This window comes from Podarcis raffonei, chromosome 15 (assembly GCF_027172205.1).
Source record: "Podarcis raffonei isolate rPodRaf1 chromosome 15, rPodRaf1.pri, whole genome shotgun sequence".
Lineage (NCBI taxonomy): Eukaryota > Metazoa > Chordata > Lepidosauria > Squamata > Lacertidae > Podarcis > Podarcis raffonei.
Genome location: NC_070616.1, coordinates 23,164,881 through 23,179,719, shown reverse-complemented (window position 1 = coordinate 23,179,719; position 14,839 = coordinate 23,164,881). Strand labels below are relative to the sequence as shown.

At 48.3% G+C, this 14,839-nt stretch overlaps 1 protein-coding gene across 1 annotated transcript in view; it reads left to right on the top strand.

Annotated features, from left to right (window-relative positions):
- Positions 1-11,500: 11,500 nt before the first annotated feature.
- GRIK4 (glutamate ionotropic receptor kainate type subunit 4) overlaps positions 11,501-14,839 on the top strand; it is a 460,006-nt gene continuing 456,667 nt past the window's right edge. Inside the window, exon 1 of the mRNA XM_053366447.1 lies at positions 11,501-11,653. The gene's annotated coding sequence lies outside the window, so the exon portion shown is untranslated. The remainder of the gene's footprint in view (positions 11,654-14,839) is intronic.

The following is a 14,839-nucleotide window of genomic DNA, read 5'->3' as shown; positions in this document are numbered from 1 at the left end:
CGGAAATCATCGACTCCAGGTGGAAGGGTAATCAGGTGGAGTATTTGGTCGCGTGGGAAGGGGAACCGGAGTCGGAAAACACCTGGGTGACGGCAGAGGAGGTCCGTGACGAGATCTTAATCGAAATGTTCCACCAAAGGTTCCCCAGGAAACCTCAGCCAGTAGCGAGGTTCCGGAGGGAGTACTTTGGCACCACCGACGATGAGGAGGAACTGGAAGGATTCAGGGAATCGGAGTTGGAAGAAGGAACAGACTCCGATGAGGAGGAGTACTTGGAAACCGGAAACAGCAACAGGTGGAGGGAAGTGTTCGAAACTTCGGAAGATGAGGGAGGTTCCTTCAGGGGTTTTGCTCCCTCGCCTCCCGCAGAGGAGGGGAGGGAAGGGGGTGAAGGGGGCCCTGGAGGGGAGGTGGATGTCAGGGAACTGCCATCTGAGACGCAGGAGGTGAAAGGGCTCACGGAGGGTGAGAGAGACCATTCAGCTGAGGAGGGAACCAGCAGGGGGAGAAGTGGAGTTCCAAGGGAAAGTGAGTCGGAGGGAGGGCTCAGAGACACTTCAAGCGAGAACAGTGGGGAGGTTTCAGGACCTCCTATAGGGACACCCACTCCTCGCCGGAAACTGTCACGCCGAGAGTCCAGAAGACGCGTTTCCGTCAAGGAGCTTTTATGCTGGAAGAAGTTCCGTAAACGCCCACTGTCCGATTCAACGAGCGACTGATGGAGCCATGCTTAAGGAGCTCCGTCACAGACAGAGGTTTGTGGACTTAGCCAAACTCTGAGGGACTAGGATTTTTACGCACAAGCAGCTCACCATCCCATCACACTACGTTTCTGAAATTTACCCTTCTATAACTTAAGACTGTTAGACCTAGTCTTCCTTTCTGGAGTAGCAAACAACAACTCCTTGCTCTCTTCTCCGTGATAGACCTGCAGGCAGAAAGCTAGCATATAAGGCTGGGACACTGTATTCTGCTGTTTTCATTGTGAAATGAGCTTTTAATATCTTTGTACAACGAAATCGGGAGCAACGTTAGAGTAGGGGAAAGAGGCTGCTCAGAAAGCTGGAGGTGTCCCACTTTATCTGTCTTAACCCAAACACAGACCCTTCCAAGCAAGCTGAGTTGCCCCTCAACTTCCCAACACCCTTTCGGATTTGTTTTCTTGTTATTTTATTTGATTGGCTATATTTCTGCAACCCTCAGGGTTTTTCAGAGCATGCTGATACCATGGCTAAATATGCAATGACACTCACCTCTGAACTTTAGAAATAGAGGGAACAATTTTTTAAATAAAAATCTGTCTGATTTCTTTAGGTGTACTTTTTAAAGTAACTTAAAAAAAAGTCCAATTGATTAATCTGTTAAATATCACAGCACTAGAAATAATGAGTTATGTTAACATCCAGATTAGCTAGCGAGGGCCCCAAACAGAGCTGAGTTGTAGTGCTGGTTTGGGAGATTAAAAGCCCGCCCCCCCCCAATACCTCTCCTTTGATAACCATGAAAAAGAAAAGTGTACAAGCTCACAGTGCTTTGTATCATCCCAGACTTGCCTATTTTTGCCATGGTTTATGACTCTGTCTTCTGTAAAAGAGGGACAGTCAACACGGTGCTCATCAGGCATTAAGGTAAAGATAAAGGGCCATTAGGTCCAGTCACGGATGACTCTGGGGTTGCGGTGCTCATCTCGCTTTATTGGCCAAGGGAGCCGGCGTGCAGCTTCCGGGTCATGTGGCCAGCATGACTAAGCCACTTCTGGCGAACCAGAGCAGCGCACAGAAACGCCGTTTACCTTCCCGCCAGAATGGTACCTATTTATCTACTTGCACTTTGATGTGCTTTCAAACTGCTAGGTTGGCAGGAGCAGGGACAGAGCAACGGGAGCTCACCCCGTCGCGGGGATTCGAACCGCCGACCTTCTGATCGCCAAGCCCTAGGCTCTGTGGTTTAACCCACAGAGCTACAATTTCCATCATCCCTAACATTGATTATGGTAATCAAAGCTGATAGGAGTCACAGCATCATAGAATCTTAGAACTGGAAGGGACCCCAAGGGTCTTCTCGTCCAACTCCCTGCAATGCAAGAATCTCAGCTAAAGCATCCATGACAGATGGCCATCGAAGCTCTGCTTAAAAATCACCAAGGACAGAGAGCCTTGGTCTAACAAAATCTGGAGTCCACCACATTGGCTTTTCTTGCTGCAAAACTTGAATGATCTTTCCTTTTTGCTTCCTGCCCTGCAGTGGAAATCACGAAGGCATTTCCCTAAAAAGGTGTGTGTGTGTGTGTGTGTGTGTGTGTGTGTGTGTGTGTTTGGTCCTTCTAATTCATCCAAGCTTGCTAGCGCCACTCCAAGAAATACACATAATTAGGCAGTAGGAGGTGGGCGGGGGAATGAGAGAGAATGGTTTACAATGCCTATTATGTACTTCACTGCACCACAATTGTTCCCTCAAATCTGTTCCTGCCTATAAAAGCATGCCATTTGGATATGCTAGCAAGAAATCGCCATGAACATTGGTGGGCAGGCAGGGAAGAAAGATTCCAAAAGGCCATTGCTGCAGCTTGTATACAGTTAGGTATCAATTCACACGGATGCATCATCGTGGCCCATGTTTCTCCATTTGCCTTCTCTACCGAAGCCTCACTGAAGTGAGAGAGGGCAATTTGCCGGCACTGTGTTTTTAAATAGGTGTGCAGATTACCAAAATAGGTGCCTTTCCATTTCCTTTTGAGACATGGGAGGGAGTGGGAAAACTTGCATGCTATCTGGGATCCCACTCTCAGACACAGTACTCAGATTCCCACCTTGATTATTCCCAAAGGCTTTATTCCAAAAATTCAGGTCTCTATGGGTCTCATGAGATATATCAAATGTGAGGCAGGGGAAGTAGATGGAAAGGAGAGGCCATCTTGAATGTTTTCTCCTCTTTTTCATCTCAGTAGCATGCTGTGAGTTCTACAGTGCATTTGTTTGTTTTCGAAATTAAAAATAATAATTTAAAACATTTCTACCCCTTTTTTCATCTCAGTAGCATGCTGTAATTTCTACAGTGCATTTGTTTGTTTTTCAAAATAAAATAAAATAAAATAATTTAAAAGATTTGTACCCCGCTGTTCATAGCAATTCCAAGAGGGACTTACTCCAAGCCAGGTAAGCAGAGCCAGCCCTGCCATTAGCCATAGTTAGGCAGCCACCTTGGATGGCAGATGCTAAGGTGGCTTGCAGGGAAGGACCATAGCATGTTGGTAGACCATCTGTGTTGCATACTTAAGGTTCCACATGCAAGCCCCGGTATTTCCAAGCAGAGCTAGGTTCGTACCTGGTTCAAAATCCTGGAGAGCTGCTGCCAGCCAGTGGAGACAGTACCAAGCTTAATGGAACAGTGGTCTGACTTAACATGATGAGACACCTTCCTAGGACCCTCATCTCCTTGCTTGCCTGCTGCCTGAGGATACTGTGGAGGATACTGCCCCATCGGCACCCCCATCATCCAGCCAGGACACTGAGGTCCAGCATTGAGGGCCTTCTGGCGGTTCCCTCGCTGCGAGAAGTGAGGTTACAGGGAACCAGGCAGAGGGCCTTCTCGGTAGTGGCGCCTGCCCTGTGGAACGCCCTCCCAGCAGATGTCAAGGCAATAAACAACTATTTTACTTTTTAAGACAACTGAAGGTGGCCCTGTTTAGGGAAGCTTTTAATGTCTGATGCTGTATTGTTTATAATATTCAGTTGGAAGCCGCCCAGAGTGGCTGGGGAAACCCAGCCAGATGGACGGGGTATAAATAAATCATCATCATCATCACCACCACCAGTATTGAAGAAATGCAGAATTTATTTTATTACCCTTCATCTGAGGATCACAGCACATCCAGATTGCCTGGGCACAGGATGATAATTCCACATATCTATAGATACAGACTAAAACACCTTAACTGTAAGGAGATGATTATTGTGCCTGGAAGCTAATAGCTGCATACCAATACATTGTTGGGTGCAAATATGAGAAGTGTGTTTTGAAAGAAGCCATTCACTGGAGCTGTTGCTACAAGGACAGAACTGGGGCAAGGACAGATGCTCTGAAGCTGCTCCTATCCCTGTTTCCCGTGGATCTTCTGAGAAACATTTGTGTTTCTGCAGCAGAGGCAAGAGTCCTTCTCGCACCTCCCTTTTTCCTCTTGTGTCTCTGGAGGCTGCTGCCACGTCTTCCTGGCAGGAGGGAGCTCACGTAGTAACACAGCTCATTTCTGTTAATGCAGGAGTCCGGTTAATTGAAGGTTTAAAAGCTTTACTTTTCTCGCTGTTAAAATTGAGAGAGACTACAATAGCCTGTGGCAGTGCTCCAAAGCACTATATCTTTCAGAGGCGTACAGAAAGCTGGACTTAACCAAAGGGAGGGGAATGCCTCCGTTGGAAAGGCCCACATCATCGCCACATCTTCTGACAAGTAAATCATGGGTTGCTGGGATCTGGCAAGTAATAGCTACAGTCAATGAATTAGCTAGTCAATTCTAATGAGTTGCCCCTTTTCTTGTAAAGCTCCATTGCCTTTAATAGCAACAACCTGGCTAGCATCAATTCAACAGATGAAGCTCTGCCTATCTCTGCATCTTCAGGTCAGGGGAAAGATGCACTAGAACCCGCCCACCTAATTGTAAATCAATGTGAGCAAGCTCAGCCTGGATAGCTCAGTTGGTTAAAGCACAGTGCTGATATTGCCAAGGTTCCAGGTTCGATCCCTGTATGAGACAGCTGCATTTTGGAGATCTAGAGCAGGGGCCCCATACAACATCCCCCAGCAGTGGCTTCAAGAAACATGGAATAAGTCCCTGGAACAAAATTTGGATCAGTGGCTCCCTTTTTTGCTTGCTTGTTTATTTCAGGTTTGTGAGCCAAGAGGAAGGGGTTACAATGTGAGGAGCAAGAATGCAATATACATACCAGCAATTATTCCATGGACTCTTTGATAACCAAACATATGCTGATTTGAAATATTGAGGTTCTTTATTAGATTACAAATGGCTGTTTTCAAAATGTGCTGGGTACAGCTGGGCAGCTTGCAGATTTGTATATGAAGCTTTAATCGAACGACAGGGCTTGCTGATTCCATAAATTGGTTTTATGCATGTTATGTAACCTATTATTATTTTAATGAACAACAGTATAATTCTATATATTCAGTGGAGCTTACTCCCAGGTAGGTGGGTATCAAACTGAGGCTGCAATCCGTGATATGAGTACAATTAAAAATATAAGTTTTTATTGTCTTCTTCCTTTGATTTTCTATTATTTTGGCCTGCTTTAACTGCTGCACTTTTATTGACTGAGCTGGAATGTGTTATTACTATGTCATGTTGAATTTTGTAGACTACACTTGTGTGAGCACACACTGTTCCCCCCGCCCCTGCCTCCAAGTTGGTGAATATATTCTCCTTCTCAGATCAATCTATCATCTATCTATATCTATCTATCATCTATCTATCTATCTATCATCTATCTATCTATCTATCTATCATCTATCTATCTATCTATCTATCTATCTATCTATCTATCTATCATCTATCATCTATCTATCTATCATCTATCATCTATCATCTACCTATCATCTATCTATATATCTATATCTATCATCTATCTATCCAGATCTGGACCTTCTGTGTTTTGCTGCTTTGTTTTTATGAATAGGAAAAAATACAAATATTCAAAACCGAGAGAGATTTAGAAAGAAAGAATAAACATCATGATTGAAAACTCTCAAGGAACCGCTTTTGAACTGTGTTAAATACTGCGCTTATAACATTGACAAACATTTTATATTTCATCTCACCCTAACCTGGCACTTACTGCTCCAAAATAATAAATGTACCAAACGTCTCCTGTTTCTGAAATAACCACCACATTCTTGCAGCCTTTTCCAATCTGCTGTCCTCCAGATGTTGCTGAGCCACAGCTCCCAACATCCCTGACCATTGGCCAAGCCAGCTAGAGCTGATGGGAGCCCAGCTACATCTGGAGTGAACCAAGCTGGTGAAGGCTGCATTATTGTGACCTGCTGGTCCTTTTAAGACTGTGGACGCTTTTGATACCGCCCTTCGTACCTTGGATTTTCCTGCCATTGTATAAAATTTGTGGCAGCATTGGGAGTGGGTGTCTCATTTCCTGGTGACTAAAACCTGTGCTCTTAATAGCAGCGAGATCTATGGTCACACGAAGCCTTTCGAGCCACTTACATCCACGTCAGGAGAAGCATCTTCCTGGAAGCTAAATTTCTTGGGGTCAGAGTACTGAGCATGGCTGGTACAGAAAGTGGCAAGAGGAAGGGGGCGCATCATGAATTCCACAAGCATCACTTTTAGTTCCCCTTTAAGGTGCACTGCCATGTATTTGGGGCAGGAAAAGCTCCCTGGCTATAGTACACAGGTGCCTAACCTGTGACCCTCCAGCTGTTGTCAGAATGCTGGACTCCTAACAGCTCAGGCCAGTACAGCTAATGACCAGATGTGATGGAAGTTGTAGTCCAAAACAGCAGAGTTGGGCACCAACTTGGGAAAGGCTGATCAACACTCTCTAGGGCAGGCATAGGCAAACTTGGACCTCCAGATGTTTTGGGACTACAACTCCCATCATCCTTGACCACTGGTCCTGTTAGCTAGGGATGATGGCAGTTGTAGTCCCGAAACATCTGGAGGGCCGAGTTTGCCTATGCCTGCTCCTGGGTGTCTCACATCCCTCTGTGGATATCTTGCATGCTGTGGCAAGTTCACAGTCATCTTATATGTGGAGAACCGACTTTGATTTGCCACAGCCTTTCCGGCCGCTGGCACAAAATGTGTTTACTGTAGTTGCTCACCAACATCTTTAACTACAACCCAGCAGCTGTGGTATTTTAGACGTGGCACAAAGCCAGATAGACACACTTTCCCCATTAAAGCAGCAAGATATTCTTTCAGTATTATAAATATAAGGTAAAAAAAAAACTTGACTCGCTGACTAAAGTCTTACTTAGGTTTGCCTTTAGTCCCTCTTCCCCGGACAAATCTCACCACCAGGTACTGCAGTTTTCAATTGGTTTCCTTTCAGCCAGGGTTACAGACGGTTTTCGCTCTGGTTAGCTCCGTAAGCTGCTTGCTGAATTCTCCTCGCTGCTCAATACCTTTATCTGGCCTCACTGCTAATCCTTGGCTTAAGCCTGTGGTTTGGGTGTTTTGGAGCAAGCTACACAACCAGGTTTCCCCTAGCCTCAAATAGCCTCTTGCTCATCTTCTGCCAGCCTCTGTCTTCATCTTCTTCGTCCTTGTCTTCCCCTCCAAATTGTAGAATAGGCCTATTCATGTTTCAGGCAGACTACCCTTCAGCCAATCAGATTTGAGTGGAATAGGAGTCTCCCCTCTGCAGACCACTTTCCCCACTCAATGTATGACCAAGAATTTCTACCTAGTCAGCCAATCAGAAGTGTAATTTTACAACCCCCTCTCATTATCTAAAAGAACCCAGTTCCCCACCATTAGAGGATATTAGTATTACACATTTGACCCGTTACATGACTCCACATACATTGCCTCTAAACAAAATCCTGTTCCATTAAACACCTTTTCTTAATGCATGCACACAGGTGATCTCTTTACATTTGCACATAGATTTTGCATGTACAACACCTGCATTTCCAATGAGCTTAAAACAAGTTGTGCCATCTTAACCATCTGCTCTTTTTTTTATAGAAGTCATTTTCTAAATGAATATAGGTCTCCAAGGCTTTAGCAGGTCACAGGGGGACGGGGGCGGTAAGCATGCTAAATTATACTCTTTGGGGTGTTTAGATGCAGAGATATCCATGGCACACAAACTGGCCAGAATTACAGTCTTTAATTGGCTTTATACAGAAGAAGAGAAGAGTTTGGATTTGATATCCTGCTTTATCACTACCCGAAGGAGTCTCAAAGCGGCTAACATTCTCCTTTCCCTTTCTCCCCCACAACAAACACTCTGTGAGGTGAGTGGGGCTGAGAAACTTCAGAGAAGCGTGACTAGCCCAAGGTCACCCAGCAGCTGCATGTGGTGGAGTGGAGGCATGAACCCAGTTCCCCAGATTACGAATCTACTGCTCTTAACCACTACACTACACTGGCCACACTCTGAGCCTGACATCACTAACTGCTGTACATCAACAGCTAGAAAGTGTACAGATTTGCAGTAGACATAATGGCCTATGTGCACACATTTCCTAATTGGGTAGATGGAGTAATGTTCGTATGTCATTAGGGTGACAGAGAAATTCCCTCTCCTAGACAACTAGGGATCAGCAGGAACAATGTCCTCCTGTGAGACTATGTAAAGAGTGGAAATCAATGTGCAAAACCCTAGTCCCATTCAACCACTTTGGTCTGCAGAATGGGCACTGTGCAGGTGCCACACAATACCTATTTTGCATCTCTAAGAAATCAGTCTTTTAGTGTGCAACACTTTAGAACTCTTTGCCTAGTACCCATCTTCACTGTACAGTGGTACCTCGGGTTACGTACGCTTCAGGTTACATACGCTTCAGGTTACAGACTTCACTAACCCAGAAATAGTACCTCGTGTTAAGAACTTTGCTTCAGGATGAGAACAGAAATCACACAGCAGCAGCAGGAGGCTCCATTAGCTAAAGTGGTGCTTCAGGTTAAGAACAGTTTCAGGTTAAGAACGGACCTCCGGAACGAATTAAGTACATAACCAGAGGTACCACTGTACCCCTGCCAAGAATGGTTTTTGTTTGTTCAAGCCTACCCAGATATATAGAATGCTGAGCTGTATTTTGATCTGCTTTTAACTCATTGTTGATTTTCATTATTTTTTTGAACATTTAAAATAGTTTTTAGCTGCTTTTATTAACAGTGTTGTTGTTTTAGTCTTTCTGTACATGGCTTTGAGGTTTTGCTTTGTTGTTGTTTTTTACAATCAAGTCACATATAAATTTTATAAATAAATAAAAGAATACCTGGTCTTTCTAAGCCAGGGCTAAGCAACCTGTGGCCCTCCAGATATTGCTGCACAACAACTCCCATCACCCCTGACTTTTTGGCAATGCTGGATGTAGCAGATGAAAGTTGGAGTCCAGCAACATCTGTGGGGCCACATGCCCCCCCCAAGGTGTTTCCCCATCTTCATCCAGGGCCGGCCTACTCATGAGGTGACCACCTCAGGCGGCAGGATCCACAGGGGCAGCAGATCCCCAAGTAGATCTTTTTTTCCATCCTTGTATATCTTCATCCATTCTTCCCTGCTGGTGAGGAGAGGTGCCCTTTTGTGATTCTCCTCGGGTACCAAATTGTCTTGGGCTGGCCCTGCCTGCATCCCATTCCATCCTTCAGCAGCATCCTTAGAAGAACTTTCTTTCTGACCAGCAGGGGGCACCCGCAGGCTGCTCATCTTCCCCATATTTCCTGGAGGGGTGACCGAACGCTGGATGAAGTCGAAAGGGGCAGCTGGGGGTTCGGATGCCTCTCTTACTGGTTTCCCTCCCAAGGTCCTGCTATGTCCACAATGGGGGTGGGGGTGGGGGTGGGGGTCAGGAGGTGGAATCTCCTCTCCCTCACAATAAATGACAGAAGAAATAGCTCGTTTCCCCCGTTTCACAACTGACCTCTTCAAATTTCAATTCCTTCCCTCTCCCTGTCGCTTTCCTTGGCAGAACCTTACTTTCCACCCCAACCATAGCACTTTTAAGTGCAGCACAAGAGGCAGAAATTCGGCAGGACATTTTCTCTACCACTCCATCATGCTGTATGAAAGCTACACTGGCTGCACTTTTGCTCCGCGTTCCATGTTCCCCGGTAAAGACACAGAAGTCCTTTAAAAAGCGTGGCAGCCCTATAGGAACGCAGGCACCTGCGTTATATTGTGTTAGGTGCGTTTTCCACGTTCCCCCCTCGGCTGCATCCCTATAACATTTCTGGGAAGAGGCCTTCGGATTAAACCCTCTCTTTTACCGCGTAGCGTTTCAAGGCAGAGACACCAACACTCTCGAATCTCAACGCCCCCCCGCTTTGCTCCTCTTCTGCCCATTACTGCTTCCACACTGCCCCCTTTCCTCCCATCACGGTTGCCACATTTCCTCGCCGCTCCGGCTCCTCTGCTTATCACAACAGCCAGAAGCTTAGCAGGAGGATGCTCCACTCTCCTTTTATCTCCCTCGTTCTCTCTGTGTGAGGCTGCAGGGCAAATCCCAGAAGCCAGGGACACTGGGCTTCATCCTGCATTGGGTGCCTCCGGCTCCCACCAAAATATTTCCCATCTTCTGCTAGCAACCTTATTGGCAGCTGACTTGGGACTCATGTTTCACCCCAGTATTAGTCCCATGACATGTCTAATAACACACACACACACATTATTTCGATTCCGCAAATCTCTTTATCCACCCCAGCCCATCGCCCCAATATTCAGGGTTTGCCCCCTATCTCTCACTGCGAACACCCTCTTGTTCCCCATATGCCTCACCCCAATTGGTAGCTCTCTGCAGAAAGATCCTCTTATCTCTCTGCATTACACCCCAATAATATTACTGGGCCCTGTGCTCCAGAAGTTATTGTGGTTAAGGTTGTGCTGATCATTCTAAAGATGTTTGCAGCAGTGGTGGCTGGTGTCCATTGAGGCTGCTGGGGCGGAAGGCAGAGCGCCCAACAGTAGGTGGAACCAAATCTAGTGACAGGCAAGAGACAGAGCCAATGGCAGGCAGAGGCAACTAGTTCTTGCTTTGCAGGCACTCGCCTCCTTGCTGAGCTGTGCAAGGGGCAACACCGCAGCTGTGTTGCAAACTCTGCTTTCCTCTGCGCCCAGTGTGCTCCCACCGCTGGTTCGGGATCCGGTGTGTGCATATGATAGTTGCCACAATCCGTATGTATCCTGCCCCTGTCCCAGGGGTTTTTTAAAAGATAAAACACTGCATTTCGATGGGCTTTCCCCCTGCCTGGGCCACCCTCCATCCAAGTTGAGAAAAACACACAACCTGGCTGAGTTTTAAGCCGGTGACATGCACACAACCAGGGAGTAAGGAGGAGGAGGAGGAGGAGGAGGAACTGACAGCCCGGGCCACCCTCAGGACTGGCTGGAAGTGAAAAGGCTGGCAGGTGGGAGCCGGCTAACAGCAGACTGGGGTGGGGCGGTGCCCCATATGCCCTACCAGGCAAACCTGCACTGGTTTGCCCTGCTTCCATCCTGTTATTATTCGCCCCCCCCCTTTTACTGATCTCAGTTTGACATCATTACGCGTTTCGTCTGGCAACCGAACACACGATGTCATAATTCGAACGTGCTGTTTTGCTTTGGGTGCCTAATTTTATTTTAGAAATCTGGCACCATATTTCTAACCACACACACATAAACACTTGCACCCTAACCTCTCTCTCTCCCCGCCACGTTCGAACACCCCGCACCCGGGATTTTTCTGGCACCTTGCGCTTCCTCCGCTCGCCACCCGGGGGCGCCCTTAGGCTCGTTCTCTCCCGGTGCTCCTTGGACGCGGTTTCGCCGCCGCCGGATCGCAGCGCGTCGCTTCTGCGAGCCCCAGCAGCTGCAACAAGCCGCCTCATCTCCCCGGCTGCAGCGAGTGCGTGTGTCGGGGGAAGCAAAACCTGAGCCGGCCAGCCTGCAGATCCCAGCCCGGGAGAGCCACTCAGGTAGGAGAAGCCTGCACTGCTGCTGCTGCTGCTGCTAGAAGCGCCCCGCCTCCGGTTCAGCTGCAGCCCGGCGCCCGCCGAGCTCGGCTTCCCCCCTGGCCAGAGAGAGAGCCGCGGCAATCGCTTCTCTCTGGACCCGCCGCAAGCGAAGCCAACCGGGCAGAGCCTGCTGCGCTTCCATCTTGCACCTGCAGGGGTAACAAGAGGGTGGTTGGGGGGGTGGCTTGGCTCCTTTCGCTCCCCGAGCCCTCTTACCCTCGGACTCCTGGGTCCTATCTATTCAAGAGAGAGACTCCCCCCTCCCCGATCCGGGATGCTTCCCCCCTCCCCCTTAAAGAAGGATGCCACAGGACCCCTTTTCCCTCTGAGAGGTCTAAACCGTGCCGTCCTTTCTTAGGGGAAGCCTGGAAGGCGCCGACGAGCTCTCATCTTCCAGGACTCCTAGGGACCCGGGCTTTGGGGGGGGGTAGCCCCATCTTTTTCGGGGCGCCCTCTGCAATCCAGGACTCTACCGCCGCTCTCCTCCTCCCCGCCCCATGCGCCCAGATAAGGATGGCAGTTGGTCCTCAGTTTCCTAAACTTAGTTCCTCCCGACCCATCTCGGGGTGCCCTTCACCGTCTTGGGCTCCCGTGCCCCCCAGGAATAAGGGGCCGTGCTCTCCTTCTATGCCTCTGGTCTGTTTCAGTGGGCGACTCCAATTCCTCCCCTCTCCCCCTTTTCATTGGTCCTTGCCCTTCCTCCTTGGCCAGGATGCCCACTTCGCTATATTGGGTCCCAGTCTCCTTTTTGGGGAGCGAAGATGATTTTCCCCCATTCCTCTCTCTCCCCCCGCATTGTGACACCCCTTTTCTGATTCCCATCAAACTCTGCCTCCATGCTTCTGGGGGCTCAGGTCCCCTGAAGAGCTTCCGTGCTGCTGGTGATTAAATCTCCTCATCGGCAGGGAGCGAGGAACTCAACATCACACTTGTGTGTGTATCCACAAAATGGTTGTGTAGCGTGGTGGCTGGCGGAGGCGGCGGCGGCGGGGCGGGGGGGAGAGAACTCCAGAGACTGTATGCGTGGAGGTTGCTGTGATCCTCTGTTTTGAAAGGCTGGGGAGGCGAAGAGGCAGCTGAGGAACGCCAAGGGTGGGTCTCTGGAGTGTATAAAATGACTAAGATCGTTCTTTGTGTGCGTGAGAGAGAAAGTGAGATAATGCACCTGTTTGTAAGGGGAAATGGAATAGGCACCGTGGATTGTTGTTACTTCCTAGAGGGGGAGAAAGTGCTGAAAGGGGAAAGTAGTTGCCTGGCGTGGAAAGTAAAATGTGGGGAGGGAGGGAGGGAGGAAGGACGATGGATGCTTTGCAGTGGGTATCAATGCTTGGGAGGGGTAGGTGTTTGGGAGCGATGGCTGGTGCAAGAGGGTGGAAGGGGGGCAGTGGGGAGGTATTTTTTTGGGGGGGGAACGAGTGATGGATACCTTGAAGGAACAGGATGGAGCACAGTGGTGGCAGGTGGGTGGAGAAGGAGATGACAGCCTGGGAGATGGATGGGCAGCTTAAGGGAGGAGGGATGGATGGATTGCTTAGATAAGTTATGTTCAATTTCTCAAAACATGCCTTAAATGACTTCTAAGCATTTTGTTCTTGGGGGCGGAGGTGGGGGAGTTGATGAGATCTCCCAGGTCCCTGGGAGCCGTTTCCTGCTCCTGCAAAGATGCTTTCAAGAGCAGGCCTTCTGGGGGGGGGGGAGAGAAATGTCACCTTGTCCTCATTCAGGCTTCGGAGGAGAGGCTGGCTGAATGGGAGACGGGGGCATCTTTTCTCACCGAACCATAGTGTTGTCTGCGCAGATGCGTAGCCCATTCATCATTTGAATCATGTTGCATTTTTCTGTTTACCGTTTGCAAATGCCGCCGTTGTCACTGCATCTGTTAGTTCCTCAAGATGCTACGCCTGGGTCTTCTGTCTTGACTGGAAAGAAACCGGGGCCTTGTTTGCCAGGGTCAAAACTCGAGGGAAGAGACTAGTGGCTCCCTGGGTAGCTCAAATAGTGAGGTTATTACTTCAAATTATGCATTTCTTTTCACAAAGTTGTCTTGCAATATGTAACTAGGATGGGCAGAAAGGCAACATTCAGTCTGGATGGGACGGTTGTGGTGGCAAGGTGCAATCAAAACTCAGAAGAGTGGGCAGTTGTTTTAGTACTCTCAGATGGTGCAACGTGTCCTTTTCATTCAGAAAGAATTAGGCATGAGTATGAAACCCAAGTTATTGCATTGCTGGGAGGCTTAGTAAGGGCAGCAGGCTGGATGCATGGGTTACACAGCTTCTTATTGGCTTGCAGCCTAACACAGTCAAGCACATCAGATGCCGAACATGGTTGGGGAGGAAGGAGAACAAAATCTGAATCACAAGACTCTCCTTTTGTTACTAGCTGCTGCTCAAAGGAGTAAGTGCTCCCCAAACTAATAATTTTGGAGCATCTCTCCCCCACCCAAAGCCCTGTCTGACTTGTGCATAGAAATGACTAGTGATGCTAGACACTTGCAAATCACCTGGGAACATGAGTTTGCATAGACTAGGAAATAGAATTAAGCTGGGAGTCAACTGGGTGTAAATAGTTTTTTTAATCAATGAATGCCCTGTTCTGTGTATATGTGATATGTTATCAGAGCCTGTTGGTACAGTCAGAACAGAAACATCCCTGGTGGCTTTCCAGGGCTGAGCTGATGTTGGAAGAACTAATGCCCAAAACTGGGGTCCAGTTTCACTGGGATAATCCCAAATAATGTTACCTATCTATATATTAGGGACGCGGGTGGCTCTGTGGGTTAAACCCTCAGCCTAGGACTTGCCGATCAGAAGGTCAGTGGTTCGAATCCCCGCAATGGGGTGAGCTCCCGTTGCTCGGTCCCTGCTCCTGCCAACCTAGCAGTTCAAAAGCACGTCAAAGTGCAAGTAGATAAATAGGTACTGCTCTGGCGGGAAGGTAAACGGCGTTTCCGTGCGCTGCTCTGGTTCGCCAGAAGCGGCTTAGTCATGCTGGCCACATGACCCAGAAGCAGTACGCCGGCTCCCTCGGCCAATAAAGCGAGATGAGCGCCACAACCCCAGATTCGGTCACGACTGGACCTAATGATCAGGGGTCCCTTTACCTTTATCTATATATTGTTTTTTATCCAAAAAGCTCAAGGTATGG